This window comes from Odocoileus virginianus, chromosome 6 (assembly GCF_023699985.2).
Source record: "Odocoileus virginianus isolate 20LAN1187 ecotype Illinois chromosome 6, Ovbor_1.2, whole genome shotgun sequence".
Lineage (NCBI taxonomy): Eukaryota > Metazoa > Chordata > Mammalia > Artiodactyla > Cervidae > Odocoileus > Odocoileus virginianus.
The window spans coordinates 47,594,890-47,615,934 of NC_069679.1; the positions used below are offsets into that span (position 1 = coordinate 47,594,890).

Genomic DNA, 21,045 nt, shown 5'->3' on the forward strand with positions numbered 1-21,045 from the left:
TCTACCCTCTTTCTTTCCAGGACCCCAAAAGCAAAGAGCAACATTTAAGCAGAGAGTGTGGCCAGGTTAGAACTCCTGCAATCACATTTTATCCTAACTCAGATTTAACAGTTACCTTAGAGATTTAAAGGTTATGTAGTTTATCTAATCACTACATGTAGCCAGGAATAAAATGCACACTTCAGAATTAGCTCTTGAGAGAAAATCAAATAGATGAGTGAATACTCCAAATACCAGTTTCCTTGTATTATATCACCAATCTGAATGTACGTACTGAAGGCCATTAAAAATTGAAAAATTAAATTCATTTATAAAGTTGTAAATGTTAGCCATTGAGTCAACCTGAATATTCTTTCATTATGCTATTTGTCAGAGCTCTTTTCTTTCTTTTGGAATCCTGGCCCATCCTCCATACTTTGTTTTTTGGCTGTGTATCACATCATGTGGAATCCTACCATCCTCCATTCTTACTCTCAGATCAGTACTAAATCAACACTCTGGCTCATTCCCAACTGGCCCAGAATCCAGGTAAAAGGGAGAGGTATCACAACTAGTCAGGGATGGCAGTAGAAAAGAAGAAAATATTAACACTTTATTGTACACCTGAATCTAACACATGTTGTGAATCAACTATACTTCAAAAAATAAAACGTAGGAAATACTTCACCTTGGAACTATCTGGATCATCTACATGGCCTAAACATACGTGGAGAAAGGCCTGTATACCTAGATATGTCTGTAGTCAAGTCTAGACAAGCATCCAAATAACCCAGATCTCCAAAGGAAAGGCCAGGATTTTAACACTTAATGTTTCCACCATAATTCACTAGATGATTACAAATGCACAGTTTACTGTGATTAGAGCTCTACAGTAGAGAAAAACAGACCTTGGATCAGTATACTATACCCATCCAAATCCCTTGAAATCTACTGTATTTAATGTGTCTATATGGAGCCAAGGCCATCATCTATACAGTCAAACTGAAATGCAGGAGAATATAATGCATATAGATGATGCAGATATAAAAATATGCACAGGGAAAACATGCACCCGAGGAGGACAGGAAGAGGAAGTGCTGGTTTCCAGGCACTTCCTTAGAAGAGCTCCTTAGCAAGTTCGATGCATTTGCTTAGAGAGTTCTAAGCAAACTCTCCCAGAATCAAATTATCTGGGTAATTATTCAACCTGAAGCTCTCTTTTTCCTGTATTGACAAGTCCCATATGTTTGCACAAGCTTGACCTAAGGAAGTTGGAAGGTCATTGACTTTTCAGTGGGCTGATTAACATGTATATGAAAATCCTCTTTTCAGAGTTTTGCTTCATTGCTAAATACTTAATTGTGATTCTGAATGTGTTATGATTCTGCTTTCACCAACTCTCAAAGGAACTGGGATGTATACATTATTAGTGAAATGCATACATATAAAGGGTCTATCGTTTTCACACTATGAGGAAAATAGTAGTGTCCTATCTTTGGAAGTTCCAGACATCTCCTTCTGCCTTCATTGACATGTTACTCTTCCCTCTCCCAAGTGGAAAATCATCTCATTCAGAAAGGCCCCACATAATGGGAAATGCCGACTGGAAGCTGTCACTTTTTGTTTCTAAGCAGCACCTCTCCCAGCTCACCGTGCTAATATTCCACAGAAGTGTGTGGCACTGGCCCATTGGAAAGAATACTGGCTGGGGCCTCCTCAGTCTCCTGCATTACTGTGTCTCTTGGACTGAATCTCTCACCAGTACTTGCAGAAAGACTGGCTAAATTAAAGCTTGTCAAACTGACATGAAAGCAATTGGTGTCCTTTCAGCTGGGTTTATCAAAGTTTTAAGTTCTTAAATTATGAGACATGGAAGCTGAGCCTGCAGCCCAGGTGATTTTTAAAGTTCCTGTCAGCTACAAATCTATAAATAAAGAAGTGATGATGCCTTGAATCTGGGCTCAGCATTTTCTTAAATATATGCTTTGGGGGCTTCCCTGGTGGCTCAGACAGTAAAGAATCTGCCTGCAATGCTGGAGACTCAGGTTCAATTCCTGGGTCAGGAAGATCCCCTGGAGAAGTGAATGGCTACCCATGCCAGTATTCTTGCCTGGGAAATTAAAAAAAAAAAAATCCCACGGACAGAGGAGTCTGGCAGGCTACAGTGCATGGGATTGCAAAGAGTCTGACACAACTGAGCAACTAGCACTTCTAACTAATCTATGCTTTGGTCAAATATTTATTCTCTCATACCTCAGTTTTCTCATCAATAAATCCCTCAGAAGGGTGATGTGGTGATTACAGCTTAAGGTCTGGAGAAAATGTTTTTTAGATAGACGAACAGCAAATAAGAAGGCCTTGGTGGGGGGATGAAGCTTGGTGTGTTTGGGGGCTTACAGGTGGTAGAGCTGTAGTGTCATGATCAGAAGGGAGCATGAAACAAGGTGAAATTGATGAGGTAGGTAGATGGTATGGAATTGTTCCTCCAAAATTAATGTGTTGAAGCTCTAAACGTCAATGTGACTATTTGGAGACAGGTTATTTACAGAAGTAATTAAGGTTAAGTGAGATCATAAGGCTGGGAAGAATAGGACATAACAGGTTAAGCATCCTTTTAAGACAAGTCAGTAGAGAGCGCTTTAGTCACCTGAGGATGCAGTTGGAAGTCAGCTGTCTGCAAGCCAAGAAGAGATTCCTCACCAAGAACTGAAATGGCAGGACTTCTATCTAAGATTTCTGGTCTCCATAACCATAAGAAAATTCATTTCTGTGTTCTTATTACTACACAGGCTGTAGTATTTGCTTGCGGCAGATTGAGCTAAAACAGCAGACCATACTGGGCCACAAGGGCCACAGTAGGAAGCTGAGTTTTAAGAGAGTTGTGCTGAGTCCAGGGCTTCACAGCTCACATAAGTCAGCTGTTCCGGTTTCAGGAATTTTGTGAGCTGTTAACTGTCAAGTTCAATAATAATAGGAATATTTGTAGCAAGGAAATTAGCAAATACTATAAATCAAGGCTCTTCTCTCTCTTCCCAAAACCCCCTTCCAAGAGAACCAGCTGGCAACTATTCAGAACACTAATGAGGTATGTGCAATTGAAGTTCAATCATTTGTCACTGGAGGGTTTAAGCAGGATGATGAGTTGACCTAATTTATATTTTGAAATAATCACACTGGCCACTGTCTGGAGAATGGTTCCTGAGGCACGAGAGTATAGGCCAGGGGATTCCAGAAGAAAGACTTGAATCCAGATCTCTGACCCAAAAGGCCAGTGATCACTTTACTGTCACAACTGAGTACACCTTTAGTACTCCCTTCCTAAGCCTATAGAACCTTATAGAAAATATGCTTCTTTAATCTTTTGCTTAGGCACCCAATTCCCTAAAACTTCAATCAGAAACCAGCTCTCCTCTTCACCCCAAATTACCATCAGGATCAGGCTTTATAGATGAGATCCTCAAATGAATCAGTCTCAAAGACCCTCAGAGAAGCAGGGCCTAGGGAGGACAGTGGCCATATGGCCCCCACTCCAGTGCCAAATAATAGAGAGTGACCGGGGAACAAGACGTGACCAACGACTCTGTAGCTGGATTTCTAGGGGAGTCAGCCAACTCATTCATGTCAATATGTGGTTGGATTAAAGAAACTAAACAGTGCCATGGCACCTTCATTCCCTGAGTGCTGGCTGCGTGTGACAGTGGAGCCAGCTGGCCTGGGTTTGAATTCCCGCCCCACCACATGACCTCACAGCATGACCCTGGGTGCCTGGTACCTCAGTTTCCACATTTCTAAAATAGGGGTGGTGATAGGTTTGACTATCTTAAACTTGGATCCACATCCCACACAGAGTTAGTAGCAGATAAGGGTTTGCTTCTGCTATATCTGTGTACCAGACCCTTTAATCTTCACACCCATTGTAAGACATGGACTCAGGGAAGAAGGGATGTCAATGAGGCCACATGCCCAGGAAATGCAGAGGTAGATCTGAACCCCAGGCTTGTCTGGTTCCAAAAGCTCAATATCTAAAGCTTCCTGATGAAAAGAGGGAAAACTCTCTCCAAGAAACCAGGAAATAGAGAAGATGACCCAAGGAAAATCATTCAAGTGCAAAGAAAAATGTAAGACTTTGGAATAAGCAAAGGAGATTACCGGATAGCCTTTTAATGGGATGGTGGTGTCTTCTCTGATTTTATGGGGGCTCTGTGCCTTTCAATGCCTTTGAGTTACTTTACAACTCTGAAAATTAAAGGGATAGCAATACAAAGATATCCCATTAAATCTACTACTGTGGGTAAGAATTCCTTAGAAGAAATGGAATAGCCCTAATAGTCAACACAAGAGTTCAAAATGCAGTGCTTGGGTGCAATCTCGAAAACAACAGAATGATCTCGGTTCGTTTCCAAGCAAACCATTCACTATCACAGTAATCCAAGTCTATGCCCCAACTACTAATGCCAAAGAAGCTGAAGCTGAACTGTTCTATGAAGACCTACAAGACTTTCTAGAACTAACACCAAAAAAAAAAAAAGATTTCCTTTTCATCATAGGAGACTGGAATGCGAAAGTAGGAAGTCAAGAGATACCTGGAGTAATAGGCAAGTTTGGCCTTGGAGTACAAAATGAAGCATGCCAAAGGCTAACAGAGTTTTGCCAAGAGAATGGATTGGTCATAGCAAACACCCTCTTCCAACAACACAAGAGACAACTCTACACTTGGATATCACCAGATGGTCAATACCAAAATCAGGTTAATTATACATTCTTTGCAGTTGGAGACGGAGAAGCTCTATACAGTCAGCAAAAACAAGACTGGGAAGTGACTGTGCCTCAGATCATGAACTCATTATTACCAACTTCAGACTTAAATTGAAGAAAGTAGGGAAAACCATTAGACCATTCAGTTCAGTTCAGTCACTCAGTCATGTCCAACTCTTTGTGACCCCATGAACCACAGCACGCCAGGCCTCCCTGTCCATCACCAACTCCCAGAGTCCACCCAAATGCATGTCCATTGAGTCAGTGATGCCATCCAACCATCTCTTCCTCTTCCGTCCCCTTGTCCTCCTGCCCTCAATCTTTCCCAGAATCAGGGTCTTTTCAAATGAGTCAGCTCTTTGCATCAGGTGGCCAAAGTATTGGAATTTCAGCTTCAAAATCAGTCCTACCAATGAACACCCAGGACTGATCTCCTTTAGGATGGACTGGTTGGATCTACTTGCAGTCCAAAGGACTCTCAAGAGTATTCTCTAACATCACAGTTCAAAAGCATCAATTCTTCACCACTCAGCTTTCTTTATAGTCCAACTCTCACATCCATATATGACCACTGGAAAAACCATAGCCTTGACTAGATGGACCTTTGTTGACAAAGTAATGTCTTTGCTTTTTAATATGCTGTCTAGGTTGGTCATAACTTTTCTTCCATTCAGGTATGACCTAAATCAGATCCCTTACAATTATACAGTGGAAGTGAGAAATAGATTCAAGGGATTAGATCTGATAGAGTGCCCGATGAACCATGGCCAGAGGTTCGTGACATTGTACAGGAAATAGGGAGCAAGATTATCCCCAACAAAAAGAAATGTGAAGAAAGCAAAATGGCTGTCTGAGGAGGCCTTACAAATAGTTGTGAAAAGAAGAGAAATGAAAAGCAAAGGAGAAAAGGAAAGATATACCCATTTGAATGCAGAGTTCCAAAGAAAAGCAAGGAGAGATAAGAAAGCCTTCCTCAGCAATCAATGCAAAGAAATAGAGGAAAACAATAGAATGGGAAGGACTAGAGATCTCTTCAAGAAAATTAGAGATACTAAGGGAACATTTCATGCAAAGATGGGCTCAATAAAGGATAGAAATGGTATGGACCTAACAGAAGCAGAAGATATTAAGAAGAGGTGGCAAGAATACACAGAACAACTATACAAAAAAGGTCTAAATGACCCGCATAACAAAGATGGTGTGATCACTCACCTAGAGCCAGACATCCTGGAGTGCTAAATCAAGTGGACCTTAGGAAGCATTACTAAGAGCAAAACTAGTGATAGAATTTCAGCTGAGCTGTTTCAAATCCTAAAAGATGATGCTGTTAAAGTGCTGCACTCATTATGCCAGCAAATTTGGAAAACTCAGCAGTGGCCACAGGACTGGAAAAGGTCAGTTTTCATTCTAATCCCAAAGAAGGGCAATGCCAAAGAATGTTCAAACTACCACACAACTGCACTCACTACACATGCTAGCAAGGTAATGCTCAAAATCCTTCAAGTTAGGCTTCAGTAGTATGTGAACCAAGAACTTCCAGATGTACAAGCTGAATTTATAAAAGGCAGAGGAAACAGATCAAATTGCCAACATGTGCTGGATCATAGAAAAGGCAAGGGAATTCCAGGAAAACAGCTACTTCTACTTCATTGACTATGTTAAAGCCTTTGACTGTGTGGATCATAACAAACTGTGGAAAATTCTTTAAGAGATGGTGAAACCAGATCACCTCACCTGCCTCCTGAGAAACCTGTATGCAGGTCAAAAAGCAACAATCAGAACCAGACATGGAACAAAAAACTGGCTCAAAATTGATAGAAGAGGACATCAAGGCTGTATATTATCACCCTGCTTATTTAACTTCTATGCAGAGTACATCCAGCAAAATGTCAGGCTGGATGAAGCTCAAGCTGGAATCAAGATTGCCAGGAGAATATCAATAACCTTAAATATGCAGATGACACCACCCTAATGGCAGAAAGCAAAGAGGAACTAAAAAGTCTCTCGATCAAGGTGAAAGAGGAAAGTGAAAAAGCTGGCTTAAAACTCAACATTCAAAAAACAAAAATCATGGCATCTATGGCAAATGGATGGGGAAAAAATGCAAACAGTTACAGACTTTATTTTCTTGGGCTCCAAAATCACTTGGATGGTGACTACAGCCATGAAATTAAAAGACATTTGCTCCTTGGATAAAAGCTATGGTTTTTCCTGTAGTCATGTATGGATGTGAAAGTTGGACTATAAAGAAAGCTGAGCACCAAAGAATTGATGCTTTTGAACTGTGGTGTTGGAGAAGACTCTTGAGAGTCCCTTGGACTGCAAGGAGGTCCAACCAGTCCATCCTAAAGGAAACCAGTCCTGAATATTCATTGGAAGGACTGATGCTGAAGCTGAAACTCCAAAACTTTGGCCACCTGATGCAAAGAACTGACTCATTTGAAAAGACCCTGGTCCTGGAAAAGATTGAAGGCAGAAAGAGAAGGGGACATCAGAGGATGAGATGGCTGGATGTCAACACCGACTCAGTGTAGATGATTTTGAGTAAACTCCGGGAGTTGGTGATGGACAGGGAGGCCTGGCATGCTGCAGTCCATGGGGTTGCAAAGAGTCAGACACAACTAAGTGACTGAACTGAACTGAACTGAATTTGAGAGTCTTTTGGATAGCAAGGAGATCAAACCAATCAGTCCTAAAGGAAATCAACCTTGAATATTCATTAGAAGGACTGAAGCTCCAATATTTTTGCCACCTGATGTGAACAGCCAACTCATTAGAAAAGACTCTGATGCTGAGAAAGATTGAGGGCAGGGGGAGAAGGGAGCGACAGAGGATGAGATGGTTGGATGGCATCACTGACTCAATGGACATGAGTTTGAGCAAACTCCAGGAGTTGGTGATGGACAAGGAAGCCTGGCATGCTACAGTCCATGTGGTCAAAAAGAGTCAGACACAACTGAGCGGCTGAACAACAACAAATACAAAAAATTCTTCTCCAAAGACAAGAAAATTCTGGAACTCCCTAAAAATAATAATAAATCAAGTTTCAAGTCCATATATAAACTTACTTCAACATTCTTTTACCCCTTAGAAAACTGTGATCTCTTGACTTCTCCTTTGAACGAGTATAATATCATCTCAGTGTTCTCACCCAATCAGTGAGTTAGATAAAAATCTTTGACAAGTGTTCATTTTATGTTTTTGTGAGAATTATGATTTTACTTCTTTACAAAATCCTCTAACACAGAGAAGAGGACAGGTTCAGAATTGTGCCCTAGGGTCTCCTGAAGAAGAAAAAGGTCTACTCTCTGCCATAAATAGAGTATTTTATTGGACACCAGCAGACCATCTTTGGATTCAACCATATATGTTTTTACTTTATGAAAGTTTGTATTTTTTTAAATGGCATAAAGTTCAGCTTATGGCCACATCTCTTTTAAATATTTTCTAGATGTTGTCCTTACAAATTATTTTTATGTGGTGCTACAATTCCAATCAAAGTTGTCCACAGTCTGAGAAACATCTACCCTGGACGAGTATATTATTAAATATATCAGTGATTATGTTGAGGCTTTCCTTTGGAAAACAACTTCTATATTAACAGCTAGAGTGTGTTTCCTGAGCTATTATGCTCCTTTGTTGCTATTGTTGTTCAGTTGCTCAGTTGTGTCCTATTCTTTGTGACCCCATGGACTGCAACATGCCAGGGATTATGCTCCTAAAATCTCTTAATCAAGAACAAAGAATAAAAAAGTTAGATATGGGTGTTAGCACTGGATTGTGGCCCCAGATGAAATGCCTAGAAATATGAACAGTGGTTGTCTTGAAACAAATTGAAATACTCTGACTGAAGAATCAGGAATGAGGAGGTGAAGAAGTTATTGACCCTGCATCAAAGTGCAGAGGGTTGGCTCAGCTCACTTGGACATTCCAACAGAAGCCCTGACTGAGGCTGTCATTCAGTCGCTAAGTCGTGTCCAAGTCTTTGGCCACTCCATGGTCTGCCACACACCAGGCCTTCCTGTCCTTCACTATCTCCTGGAGTTTGACAAAGACTGCCTGAGTATAAAACAGCAAATTAAATTATTTGGCAACCAAGTTATCCTCAGAGGTCTTGGATAGACTTGGAAAACGTATACATTTTTCCAATTATTTGTTCCACATAATTTTCAAGTGATTTTCTTACTTTTTCCTGAATTAATATAGCCAGAGGGTGACCCTAAAATTATACTGTAGTTTACGTTCTTCTAGAAGATTCCATTTGAATTATTTCCCTGAACCTCAAGTTATTCGACAATATAATGAAAATGTTTATTAATGTCTGTAAAGACCAAGGGTTTGCACTAACTACAGGTCTTCCACCCATCAGGGGGCTGATTATTTCCTCCCAGGGTGCTGGATGTGGCACCTAGATTATACCTGTATTGTGGTTACTCGTTTATAAAACGTGGCTGGCATCTGTGAATTTGCTGCTTTACGATGACAAAATAGGTGCCCCTGGTGCTGTGTTGAGTAAGGTTCCCACCTGAGGCTCATCTACACATGTTGGGACCAGTGACGCTCCATCCTGTGCTGCAGGTCCTGGCTCCTCGAATCCCTTACCACAGAGCAGTCACATTTGTGTGAAATGTCTCTGTTACTTATGACTTCAGTGATTTTGCCAGATGCAATGTTGAGCTGAGTAGGAGTATGATTTAGTGTAGCCCAAGGGTCTACACTGAGAGGAAGAGACAAGAACGCCCGGCAACTGTGCCAAGGACAACAGGGATGTGTGGGCACTTCCTCTGTGACAAAAAATGAGCCCCATCAGAGCATCAAAAGTTCTTGCCAAATGTTGTCCAGGAGACTTAGTGAACAAAGCCACAAGCCTGCATGCCTTTATAACCCGCCCCCCCCACCCCGAGACACCATCACCAAGCAGTTATGATTACATCGCACTACACTTGCTGTTGTTGCTCAGTCATGTCCAAGTCTTTGCAACCCCATGGACTGTGGCTTATTAGGCTCCTCTGGCCATGAGATTTCCCAGGCAAGAACACTAGAGTGGGTCGCCATTTCCTTCTCCAAAGGATCTTTCTGATCAAGAATCAAAACCTCATCTCTTGCATTACAGGTGGATTCTTTACCACTGAGCCACCTGGCACTAGTTCCCCTTTATCCTGAGGAAATGATGCACCATCCCTACTGGACGCCTGAAAATTTGGATAGTATTAAACCCTAAATGTGCAATGCTCTTTCCTATATATAATACACATACATGTGGTAAAGATTAATTTATAAATTAGGCACAGTCAGAGATTAACAATGATTAATAATAAAATAGAAAAATTGTAATATTCTGTAATAAGAGTTGTGTGTCTGTTTGTCTATCTCAAAGTATGTTGTACAGATTTACTGCTTTTTCCATCTTAACTAAGCACCTACCACATTGTGGCCATGTGAGTGACAGAGCGCTTGGTAAATACCACATTGTGCAAAGGTCTGTTATTACATCAGACTCCATCTTCAGTGACAAACAAAATCCCATATAAGCTCTTGGTTTCTGCTGCTTCTCTCTTTCTACATCCCGAGTCGGGTCTTTCAGGGGTTAGAAAGCAGGTCAGCCTGAATGCCAAGAAATACAACCCAGTTTACTTTCTGAGCCATACGATTCCAAGTCTCGGTTTCTGTGGGCCTGGAGACCTCATACAAAGGTTCTGAGGTCGTGTTCAGGATCAGGAAGAATAGGTGGCATCTGGTAAAGTTGTCCCACTACAGGAGGTCAGCAGCTCAGAGACAGCAAACGGAGGGTGGGGACGAGGTTTGGAGTAAGAAACTGAGGGCTGAGAAAGGAGCCTGATGAAGGGACATCTTTAACGGGATTTACAGGTGCCTGATTTTGCAAAAGGGGAAACAGATATAGAGAGGGTACTTGCTGTTCTGGTAGGTGGCCCTCCTGGAACTAGAACCCAGGTTGTCCAACTTCTCTTCCAATGCTTTCAAAATAGGTCTTTAGCTCCTCCATGCTGCCTCCACCCTAGTCAAGTGACCACACAGAATAGATCTGCCAGGACAGCAAGCAATTTCAACTGTCTTTACTAAGACATTTCGATTTGTCAGAGCACAGGTCCAAGTCGGAGGTTTGGGTAATACACCACCCTTTCAATTGGCAGAAGAGCCAAGAGGTGGACCCAGGCCTCACTCTCCTTGAAGATGCTCCTGCAACAAGCTGGGAGAAAGCCCTGCTATCCCCACATCTGCCACTAGGGAGCAAACACGGAGAAGGTTTATCAGCTGTGCAGTCGGGCGGCTGCCAGCAGAGGGGAGGGCTGCCTGCCTTTGGTTTCCGGCCAGGGACCAGCAGTAAAAAGCCAGTATGAATTGGTTTTACTGTATGGCAAAATGAAAATACTCACAGATGCTCATTTGTTCTATAATTTCAGATTCCTTAGTGCTGAAGCCGACTAGCTCCAGACAGGGCACTTGAACATACATCATCAGGATGCGAAAGAGCTATGGCCTTAAAGTTATTCTCACACTTGGCTTCCGCATCTGCAAGGGAACCATAGTGCCCCCCTGTGTGGCTGCTGAGGGGTACAGATCATCATTTGCTTATCATACAGTAAGTACTCACTGTATGCTATTGGCCAGCAGTTGAAAGTGACTTTACTTTATTAATATATCCCTTAAGTAAATATTTATTGAGCACCTACTATGTATAAGACTTGGGAGATAGAATAATGACTATCACACTTCATTCTTCATAAATATCACAATTATTATTTTTCATGCTTTATCTATTTTTATATTTTTTCTTAATAACAGCAATTCTATAATCTCTGGTTTCTTTTGCTGTCCTTGTTATAAGAAGTTCAGCACTAAATCTGAAGGCCCAGCTTGGCTCTCTTATGTCCATTATAACCAGCAGATTCCTGTTCTTCTTTTCTAGTTGCTTGTCATATTCTACTGACATTTATAGTTTACTAAGTCACTGTATATCTCTTTGACCTGCCTTCTCATCCACAACTATGGACTACTGCCTTGCTGACAGGAAGCACTGGTCAGAGACTGGAACACTTCAGGGAAAGGAGGGTGACTACCCAGAAAAAAAAAAAAAAAAACAAACACATATTTACAGGTAAGGAAATGATTAAATTGGCCTGAGGGGAAAGGGGATGAAGTGGAAACAGCAGTAATCAAAACAGCTGTGAGAAAGACAGAACTCGTGCTCTGGGGCAGAAAGAGAAACATGGGTGAAAATAAAGATGCTTCCCAGGGCAGCTCCCAGTGAGAGCAGAGAAGAAAAAGGAGAGGAGGTGGTGGAGGTGAGCCCTAAAAAGCATAGATTAGGGGAGAAGTGCTGTGTATCCATTTCAGGGATGAAGGAGGACAGGGAAGACAACTAGAAATGGGTTTCCCATCAAGGAATAAAGAAGAGCAGGGAGTAGAAATCACTGCCCAGGAGGGGAGAAATTGACCCAATTACCTGAAGGGAGAAGTTCCTGGGGTCACTCGTTGCTAAGCTGATCTCAGGTCCCCCTGTGATTGTCAGGTGGCCTTGGTCCTGATGTTCACACACCTCCATGAACCAGGATGGGTATAAGGAGCTAGTGAACAAATGTGTTAAAACATGTGTTTTAATAGTTAAGCAGTGCTCAGCATACATCAAGGGGGCTGCAGATGGGCCAGCACACTTGACCTGAAAGAAGAAAAGGAAAAAAGAAAACATGCTGATTGTAGCAATGGAGAAGTAGGCTATGCAGCTGTTAAGAAAATATCTTGGCCAAACAATTCACAACTTTTCTTTTAAAAGCTAAGTAGATGCCACAAAATATGTACCTCCATGTGCCAAAAGGTATGTGCTGGAACCATAAACTACCAAAATGTGTATCAATCAGAAAATGGAAAAAAGACTGTATTTTCACACAGCAATGAGAATGAACAAACTGCAGCTATATACAATACAAATGAATCTCATACACAGAATATTGAGCAGAAGAAGCTAGACACAAAAGAATGCAGACTATATGATTGCTTTTACATAAGGATCAAAGGCAGGTTGCACTATGGTGTTACCAGTTCGGGTGGTAGTCACCCCTGGGGTATGGACTGGCACACTGCACCAGCTAGTTTCTGAGGTGCCTGTCATGTTCTGTTTCTTGATTGGCTGCTTACAAGCATATACATTCGCTTCATGAAAATTCATTGAACTGTGCCTATTTCTACTAGTTTTATGTAAGGTTTCAATACAAAGTAAAAACGACAACACAAGCAGTTATGAGGGTCTTGACACTGGGTCCCAGGAAGGGCAGTGGGACATATGGCACCCACCCCAGTGCCAAACAGGGGTAGAGAGTGACCAAGGAGTGAGGCATGACCACCAATTCCACAGCTGGCTTTATAGGGTAACTGGCAACTCACTCACGTCAGGATGTGGTTAGATTAAAGAAATTAATCCGTTTTGTGGCAACTTCACTTCCTGAGTGCTGGCTGAGTGTCACAGCACAGCCCGCCGGCCTGGGTGTGAATTCCCGCTCCACCACATGACCCCACAGCACGACTCTGGGTCAGTCTCTTAAATACCCAGGGTCTCAGTTTCCACGTCTCTAAAATAGGGGTAGTGATAGGTGTGACAACATTAAATTTGGATCCACATCCCACACAGAGTAAGTTGCAGGTAACGGTTTGTTTCTGTTTACATCTGTGTGCCAGGCACTTCAATCCTCACATCCATACATGGACTCAGGTAAGAAGTGATCTCAGTGAGGCCACATGCCCAGGAAATATAGAATAGAGATCTGAATCCCAGGCTTGCTTAGCTTTCCTGACAAAGAGGGAAAACTCTCTCCTAGAAACCAAGAAGTGGAAAAGATAAACAAGAAAGGCATTCAAGGGTGAGGAAACATGTTAGACTTTGGGATAAGCAAAAAAGATTACTGCCTTCCAGTGGGATGTTGGAATCATCTCATTATCTGATGCTATGAGAGCTCTGTGCCTTCCACTGCCTTTTGAGCTATTTTGTTATTGTTTAGTTGCTCAGTTGTGTCTGACTCTTTGCAACCCCTGCGGGACTATAGCCCCCCAGGCTCCTCTGTCCATGAGATTTTCCAGGCAAGAATACTGGAGTGGGTTGCCATGCCCTTCTCCAGGGGACCTTCCCAACCCAAGGATCAAACATCTCTACGTCTCCTGCATTATAGGTGGATTCTTTACCACTGAGCCACCTGAGAAGCCCCTCTGAAAATTGTAAATAAGGGATAGCAAAGACAAGTAAATAAATTCTGGAGCCCCCTAAAAACAATAATAAAGTAAGATCCAAATCCATAAATAAAATTATGTCAACATTCCTTTATACCATACAAATTTGTGGTCTTTTGACTTCTCCTTTGAAACAGTTATATCTTACCAGTGCCTCATTCAATTAGTGAGTTAAATAAAATCTTTGACATGTGTTCATTTTATGTTTGCATGAGAAGCACGATTTCATTCTTTCAACACGTGGGAAGAAGACAGGTTCAGATCTGTGGCCCTGGGGCTTCCTGAGGAAGGTCTAGCCTTTGCTCTACTGAAATCTGCTGGCAGGAGCCCAGGTGGCCCACATGCTGCAGGCATGAGGCCAAAGCCCCAGGTTTGGCCTGTTCTCTGCTTCCTGCCCAGGACTGGCAAGGACTGTGAAGGCTGGCTGGACCTTAGAAGGAACTCTAGCCAACCTGAAAGCAATTAACCATGAGTAGGGAAGGATGCTACAATAGCAAAGCCAGGGCTCTGGACACCCAGTCTGCCTACTGTTTCAGGGGGCTGCAAAAAAGAAAAGAAAAAAAAAAAAAAAAACAAGAGTCTAAGCCAGCAATATTAAGACTAGATCTTTTTTTTTCCATTTATTTTTATTAGTTGGAGGCTAATTACAATATTGTAGTGGTTTTTGCCATACATTGACATGAATCAGCCATGGATTTACATGTATTCCCCATCCTGATCCCCCCTCCCACCTCCCTCCCCATCCCATCCCTCTGGGTCTTCCCAGTGCACCAGCCCTGAGCACTTGTCTCATGCATCCAACCTGGGCTGGTGATCTGTTTCACCCTTGATAGTATACTTGTTTCAGTGCTTTTCTCTCAGGTCATCCCACCCTCGCCTTCTCCCACAGAGTCCCAAAGTCTGTTCTGTACATCTGTGTCTCTTTTTCTGTTTTGCATATAGGGTTATCGTTACCATCTTTTTAAATTCCATATATATGCATTAGTATACTGTATTGGTCTTTATCTTTCTGGCTTACTTCACTCTGTATAATGGGATCCAGTTTCATCCATCTCATTAGAACTGATTCAAATGAATTCTTTTTAATAGCTGAGTAATATTCCATAGTGTATATGTACCACAGCTTTCTTATCCATTCATCTGTTGATGGGCATCTAGGTTGCTTCCATGTCCTGGCAATTATAAGCAGCGCTGCGATGAACACTGGGGTACACGTGTCTCTTTCAGATCTGGTTTCCTCGGTGTGTGTGCCCGGGAGTGGGATTGCTGGGTCATATGGCAGTTCTATTTCCAGTTTTTTAAGGATAGATCTTTTTTTTTAATGAATTTATTTATTTTAATTGGAGGCTAATTACTTTACAATACTGTAGTGGCTTTTGCCATACATCAAGATGAATCAGCCACCGGTGTACACGTGTCCCCCATCCTGAACCCCCCTCCCACCTCCCTCCCCATCCCATCCCTCATCCTAGTGCACCAGCCCTGAGCAACCTGTCTCATGCTTCAAACCTGGACTGGCAATCTTATTTCACATATGGTAATATACATGTTTCAATGCAGTTCTCTCAAATCATCCCACCCTCGCCTTCTCACACAAAATCCAATAGTCTGTTCTTTACACCTGTGTCTCTTTTGCTGTCTTGAATATAAGGTCATCATTACAAACTTTCTAAATTCCATACGTATGTGCTAATAAACTGTATTGGTGTTTTCCTTTCTGACTTACTTCACTCTGTGTAATAAGCTCCAGTTTCATCCACCTCATTAGAACTGATTCAAATGCATTCTTTTCAATAGCTGAGCAATATTCCATTGTGTATATGTACCACAGCTTTCTTATCCATTCATCTGCCAATGGACATCTAGGTTGCTTCCATGTCCTGGCTATTGTAAACAGTGCTGCGATGAACATTGGGGTACATGTGTCTCTTTCAGATCTGGTTTCCTCAGTGTGTATGCCCAGCAGTGGGATTGCTGGGTCATATGGCAGTCCTATTTCCAGTTTTTAAAGGAATCTCCACACTGTTCTCCGTAGTGGCTGTACTAGTTTGCATTCCCACCAACAGTGTAAGAGGGTTCCCTTTTCTCCAGCACCCTCTCCAGCATTCATTGTTTGTAGACTTTTTGATAGCAGACATTCTGACTGGCGTGAGATGCTACCTCATTGTGGTTTTGATTTGCATTTCTCTGATAATGAGTGATGTTGAGCATCTTTTCATGTGCTTGTTAGCCATCTGTATGTCTTCTTTGGAGAAATGTCTGTTTAGTTCTTTGGCCCATTTTTTTTTTATTGGGTCCTTTATCTTTCTGGAATTGAGCTGCATGAGCTGCTTGTATATTTTTGAGATTAATTCTTTGTCAGCTGCTTCATTTGCTATTATTTTCTCCCATTCTGAAGGCTGTCTTTTCACCTTGCTGATAGTTTCCTTCGTTGTGCAAAAGCTTTTAAGTTTAATTAGGTCCCATTTGTTTATTTTTGCTTTTATTTCCATTACTATGGGAGGTGGGTCATAGAGGATCCTGCTGTGATTTATGTCAGAGAGTGTTTTACCTATGTTTTCCTCTAGGAGTTTTATAGTTTCTGGTCTTACGTTTAGATCTTTAATCCATTTTGAGTTTATTTTTGTGTATGGTGTTAGAAAGTGTTCTAGTTTCATTCTTTTCCAAGTGGTTGACCAGTTTTCCCAGCACCACTTGTTAAAGAGATTGTCTTTTCTCCCTTGTATATTCTTGCCTCCTTTGTCAAAGGTAAGGTGTCCATAGGTGCGTGGATTTATCTCTGGACTTTCTATTTTGTTCCATTGATCTATATTTCTGTCTTTGTAACACTAGATCTTGAAGGGCTGGAGTTTAATTCCTTTCTCTGCCCATTTCTCTTGAGTTTTATTTCCCCAAGTCGTTGTTTAGTTGCTAAGTCATGTTAGACTCTTTTGTGACCCCATGGACAAGACCCTCACAAGGTTCCTCTGTCCATGGGATTTCTCAGACAAGAATATTAGGTTGGGTTGCCATTGCCTCCTCCAGGGGATCTTCCCAACCCAGGGATTGAACCTGTGTCTCTTGAATCAGCCAGTGGATTCTCTACCACTGAGCCACCAGGGAAGCTCCAGGTGAAATACAACTCAGTCTAAAAGCAAGTCAAGTTCTTGTTAATTTATCAAAGAAAAGTAATTATTTTACAATTCTTAACCTCATGTACAAAGGTGAATTAAAATATTCTTTTAAGAGGAAAAAGTAGCTCAGGGTGGGAATAGTAATGACTGGCATTTGCTTTCTGCCAGACATAATCCCTAGGGCTTAGCATTTTTTCCTTTCAAGACAACCTCATACTTACAAAACAGAAAGAGACTCACAGACTTAGAAAACAAACTTATGGTTGCTGAGGGGGAACAGATAGTTAAGCACTTGGGAAGGTCATGTACACATTGCTATATTTAAAATGGATAACCAACACAGACCTACTGTATAGCACATGGAACTCTGCTCAGTGTTATGTGCCAGCCTGGATGGGAGGGAGGTTTGGCGGAGAACGAATATACATATGGCTGAGTCCCTTCACTGTTCACCTGAAACTATCCACAACATTGTTAATTGGATATACCCCAATACAAAAAATATTTTAAAAGTCACAAAAAAAGAATAAGCAAAACAAACAAAAAAAGACAACCTCATGAGGTGGGAAGAGTTATCTGCCCTTTCTGTTGGAAAGTGAAGTAAAGCTGGGATTTCACTCAGCACTAAGACAATCACTCTCATTGAGTGAGTGCTCAATCACAGAGCACCCTGGGAGGACCTAGGTTGTGAGGGTCTGCATCTAGACTGGTGGGTCTGAGGTGCTAGCAGGACCTCCAGGTGGTGCTGTCCAGTCAGAAGTTGAAAATGTAGGACTGCTAAGGAGAGGTCGGATAATTTATCCACTCAACAAATTATTTATTGTGAATCTATTTTATGTCAGGCAGTTTCAGACTGACTAAAAGAGGCAAAATTCCCTATTCACATAGAGCTAAAATTCCAGTGGGGGCAGTTAATAAGTGAAATATATAGTAAGGTTAGACAGGAATAAGTTTCACAAAGTAAATCAAAGAAGAGGGAATGAATTTGGAGAATTAGGGAATGGGGTGGGGGGGGGATGCATATGGACTTCCCAGGTGGCGCTAGTGGTAAAGAACCTGCCTGCTAATGCAAGAGACATAAGAGATGCATGTTTTATCCCTGGGTCGGGAAGATCCCCTGGAGAAGGAAGTGGCAATCCACTGCAGTATTCTTGCCTGGGAAACCCAGGGACAGAGGAGCCTGGAGGGCTATAGTCCATGGGTCGCAAAGAGTTGGACACAACTGAAGTGACTGAGCATGCAAGCACGCACAACGATGCAGATATACTTAGTAAGGTCAGAGAAGACCTCAGTCAGAGGGCATCCGTGTAAAACCTGAAGTTAAGTGAGGTAATAAGCCATGCAGCTATCCAGGGGAAGAACATTCTGGATGAGCGGGAAAGCAATGCAAAGACTCATGGTAAGAAGGTACTTGGCATATTTGAGGAACAACAGGAGGCCACGTGGCTGGATGAGAGTGCACAGAGGACAAGTATGTCAAAGACAAAGCTGGAGAGGGGCAGGAGGTGCAGATTATATAGAGCCTTTCATGCTCAGGGAAATGGGGGAGGTTCTGAGCAGACCAGTTACAAATGATCCGACGTATTTGAAAAGAACCACTCTGGCCACTTCATGGATGATGAAATGTAGTGTGATGAGGGAGAAACAGGGAGATGACCTAGGAGCCAATTCAGCAGTAGCCAAATTCAGTATCCAATTTCAGACAAAAAATGATTGGAACAGAGTGGTGACTGGACGTGGTGAGAGGTGCTCAGATTCTGGATACATCTTGATACAATGGGATTTAGGAGTCTTTAGAAGACTTTGAGACCATCCTTTAAGTATCTTCCTGAGAGCCCCAACCCCAAAAACCTTTGCTGGGGAGCTGGACCTAAGATGGAAGAGGACTAGGACAGGGAGACCACTTTCTCCCCCACAAATCTATTAAAAGATCATTTGAATGCTGAGCAGCTTCCACAGAACAACTCTTGAACACTAGCAGAGGACACCAGGCACCCAGAAAGGCAGCCCATTCTCTCTGAAAGGAGGTAGGACAAAATATAAAAGACAAAAAGAGAGACAAAAGAGTTAGGGATGGAGACCTCCCCTGGGGAGGGCGTTGTGAAGGAGAAGTTTCCAAGCAGCAGAAAACCCTCTCACCAGTGGATCTTTGGGGAGTTTTGGAATCTCAAAGGGCAACATAACTGGAAGAAGAAAAAAACCTACAGAAAAAGCACCTAACCATAACTTCCAACAGAGAAGTAGCCCAGACCCTTGGGTCCACCACCATTGAGCAGGGGCTGGCCAGGGAGGTGAAGGTTGCATGCTTAGGGTAAGGACCAGGCCTGAATGCCCTGAGGACAATCTGAGATAGCAACCCAAACTGTGGGATAGCCAGAGAGAGAAAAGAGAGAGAGAACTTTCCTGCGAAAAGCTCTATCCTAAGGCGCAGCCTGGCCCACTCACAGAACAAAGGATTGTGTGAATACCAAAGGAGAGCTAGCCAGATGCAGACTGGCCCCTTCCCCACACTGGAGGCAGAGAGGCAGGCGGGTGACAGCCAGAGCCAGAAGGCAAGGGGCAATCTCAGCCCCAGAGATGGATGCTGCTGCTGCTGCTGCTGCTGCGTCGCTTCAGTCGTGTCCGACTCTGTGGGACCCCACAGACAGCAGCCTACCAGGCTCCTCCATCCCTGGGATTCTCCAGGCGAGAGAGGGCATCCTCCACCAAACTGTGAGTAGGCTCCAAGTTGCTAACCAAGTCTCCCTGGGATCCTGGATGGTTGATATCTGCCAGGAGGGTTGCAGCCTGAGATCAGCTCCCCAGAGGAGACACATGGCACACCCAGGAAACCAAGGGGCCAGGACTGGGGAGGTGATTAAGATGCACTGTCCACCTGGGACAGTGCACTTGCCAAGCACCTGGTTGCCTGAGCTGCTCAGACCGGGGAAGGGCACAAAACACATGCCCAACTGAGTCTGTGCCTTTGTGGAGTACCCGAGAACCTGAACCTGAGCAGCTTAGACCTGGGAAGTGCACGCAACGCAGGGCCCGCTTTGGACAGCACCCCTGCAGAGCAACCTGGAGCCTGAGCAGTGTAGCCTGGGAAAGCACATGCAGCTTGTGAGCTGGGGCAAGCCCAGTGTGGTCCATACACTGCGAGCACTCCCCACATACACCAGTGATATTTGCTTGCAGTGTTCCTCCATACCCACAACACAACTGAATGAGTAAGCCTAAAGAAGTGACCATCTTCACCCCCTTGAGTCAGGGAGAAAATTAGACCATGAAGAGACTTGCAAGCAGAGGAAGCCAAAATAAAGAAGAGGGAACCACTCTGGAAGTGACAGATACAACAGATGAAAATCCTGTAGTTAACATTGACTAAGCGTTGAAAGGGCCTATAGACCTTGAGAAGAAGTATAAGCTGGAACAAGGAACTATCTGAAACTGAACTGACCCCACACTGCCCTCAACAGCTCCAGACAAATTCCTAGCTATATTATTATCATTTTTTAATTTTTCAATTTTTAAGTTCTTTATTACTCCTCTAATTTTCATTTTTATAACCTACTATTACCTTTAAAAAAAAAAAAAAACAGACCCTATCTGAAAGCAAATTTCATATATATTTTTTTATAATTTTTGTGATTGATTTTGTTTTGTATTTTTAAGATTACATTTTTGAGAGTCTAACCTCTACTATAGATTTTTAATCTTTGCTTTTTGGTATTTGTTATCAATTTTGTACCTTTAAGAATCTAATCTTCAGTACCCATTTTTACTTAGGGGTGTGATTACTGACTTGATTGCTCTCTCCCCTTTTGACTCTCCCTTTTCTCCCCCAGGTCACCTCTATCTCCTCCCTCCCCCTTCTATTCTCTACTTAACTCTGTGAATCTCTCTGGGTGTTCCAGGCTGTGGAGAACACTTAGGGAACTGATTACTGGCTAGACTGGTCTCTCCCCTTTTGGTTTCCCCT

At 42.6% G+C, this 21,045-nt stretch overlaps 1 long non-coding RNA gene across 6 annotated transcripts in view; it reads right to left on the reverse strand.

Moving 5' to 3' along the window:
• The window catches only part of LOC110133545 (uncharacterized), a 143,338-nt gene that overhangs the window by 8,579 nt on the left and 113,714 nt on the right, over positions 1–21,045 (reverse strand). For 5 of the 6 annotated variants that reach the window (XR_011488290.1, XR_011488286.1, XR_011488289.1 and 2 more), the window contains one exon: positions 12,200–12,412. This is a non-coding gene — a long non-coding RNA (uncharacterized lncRNA). Of the gene's footprint in view, positions 1–10,158; positions 10,339–12,199; positions 12,413–21,045 lie in introns of all 6 variants that reach the window. The other variant, XR_011488291.1, reaches the window with a different exon arrangement.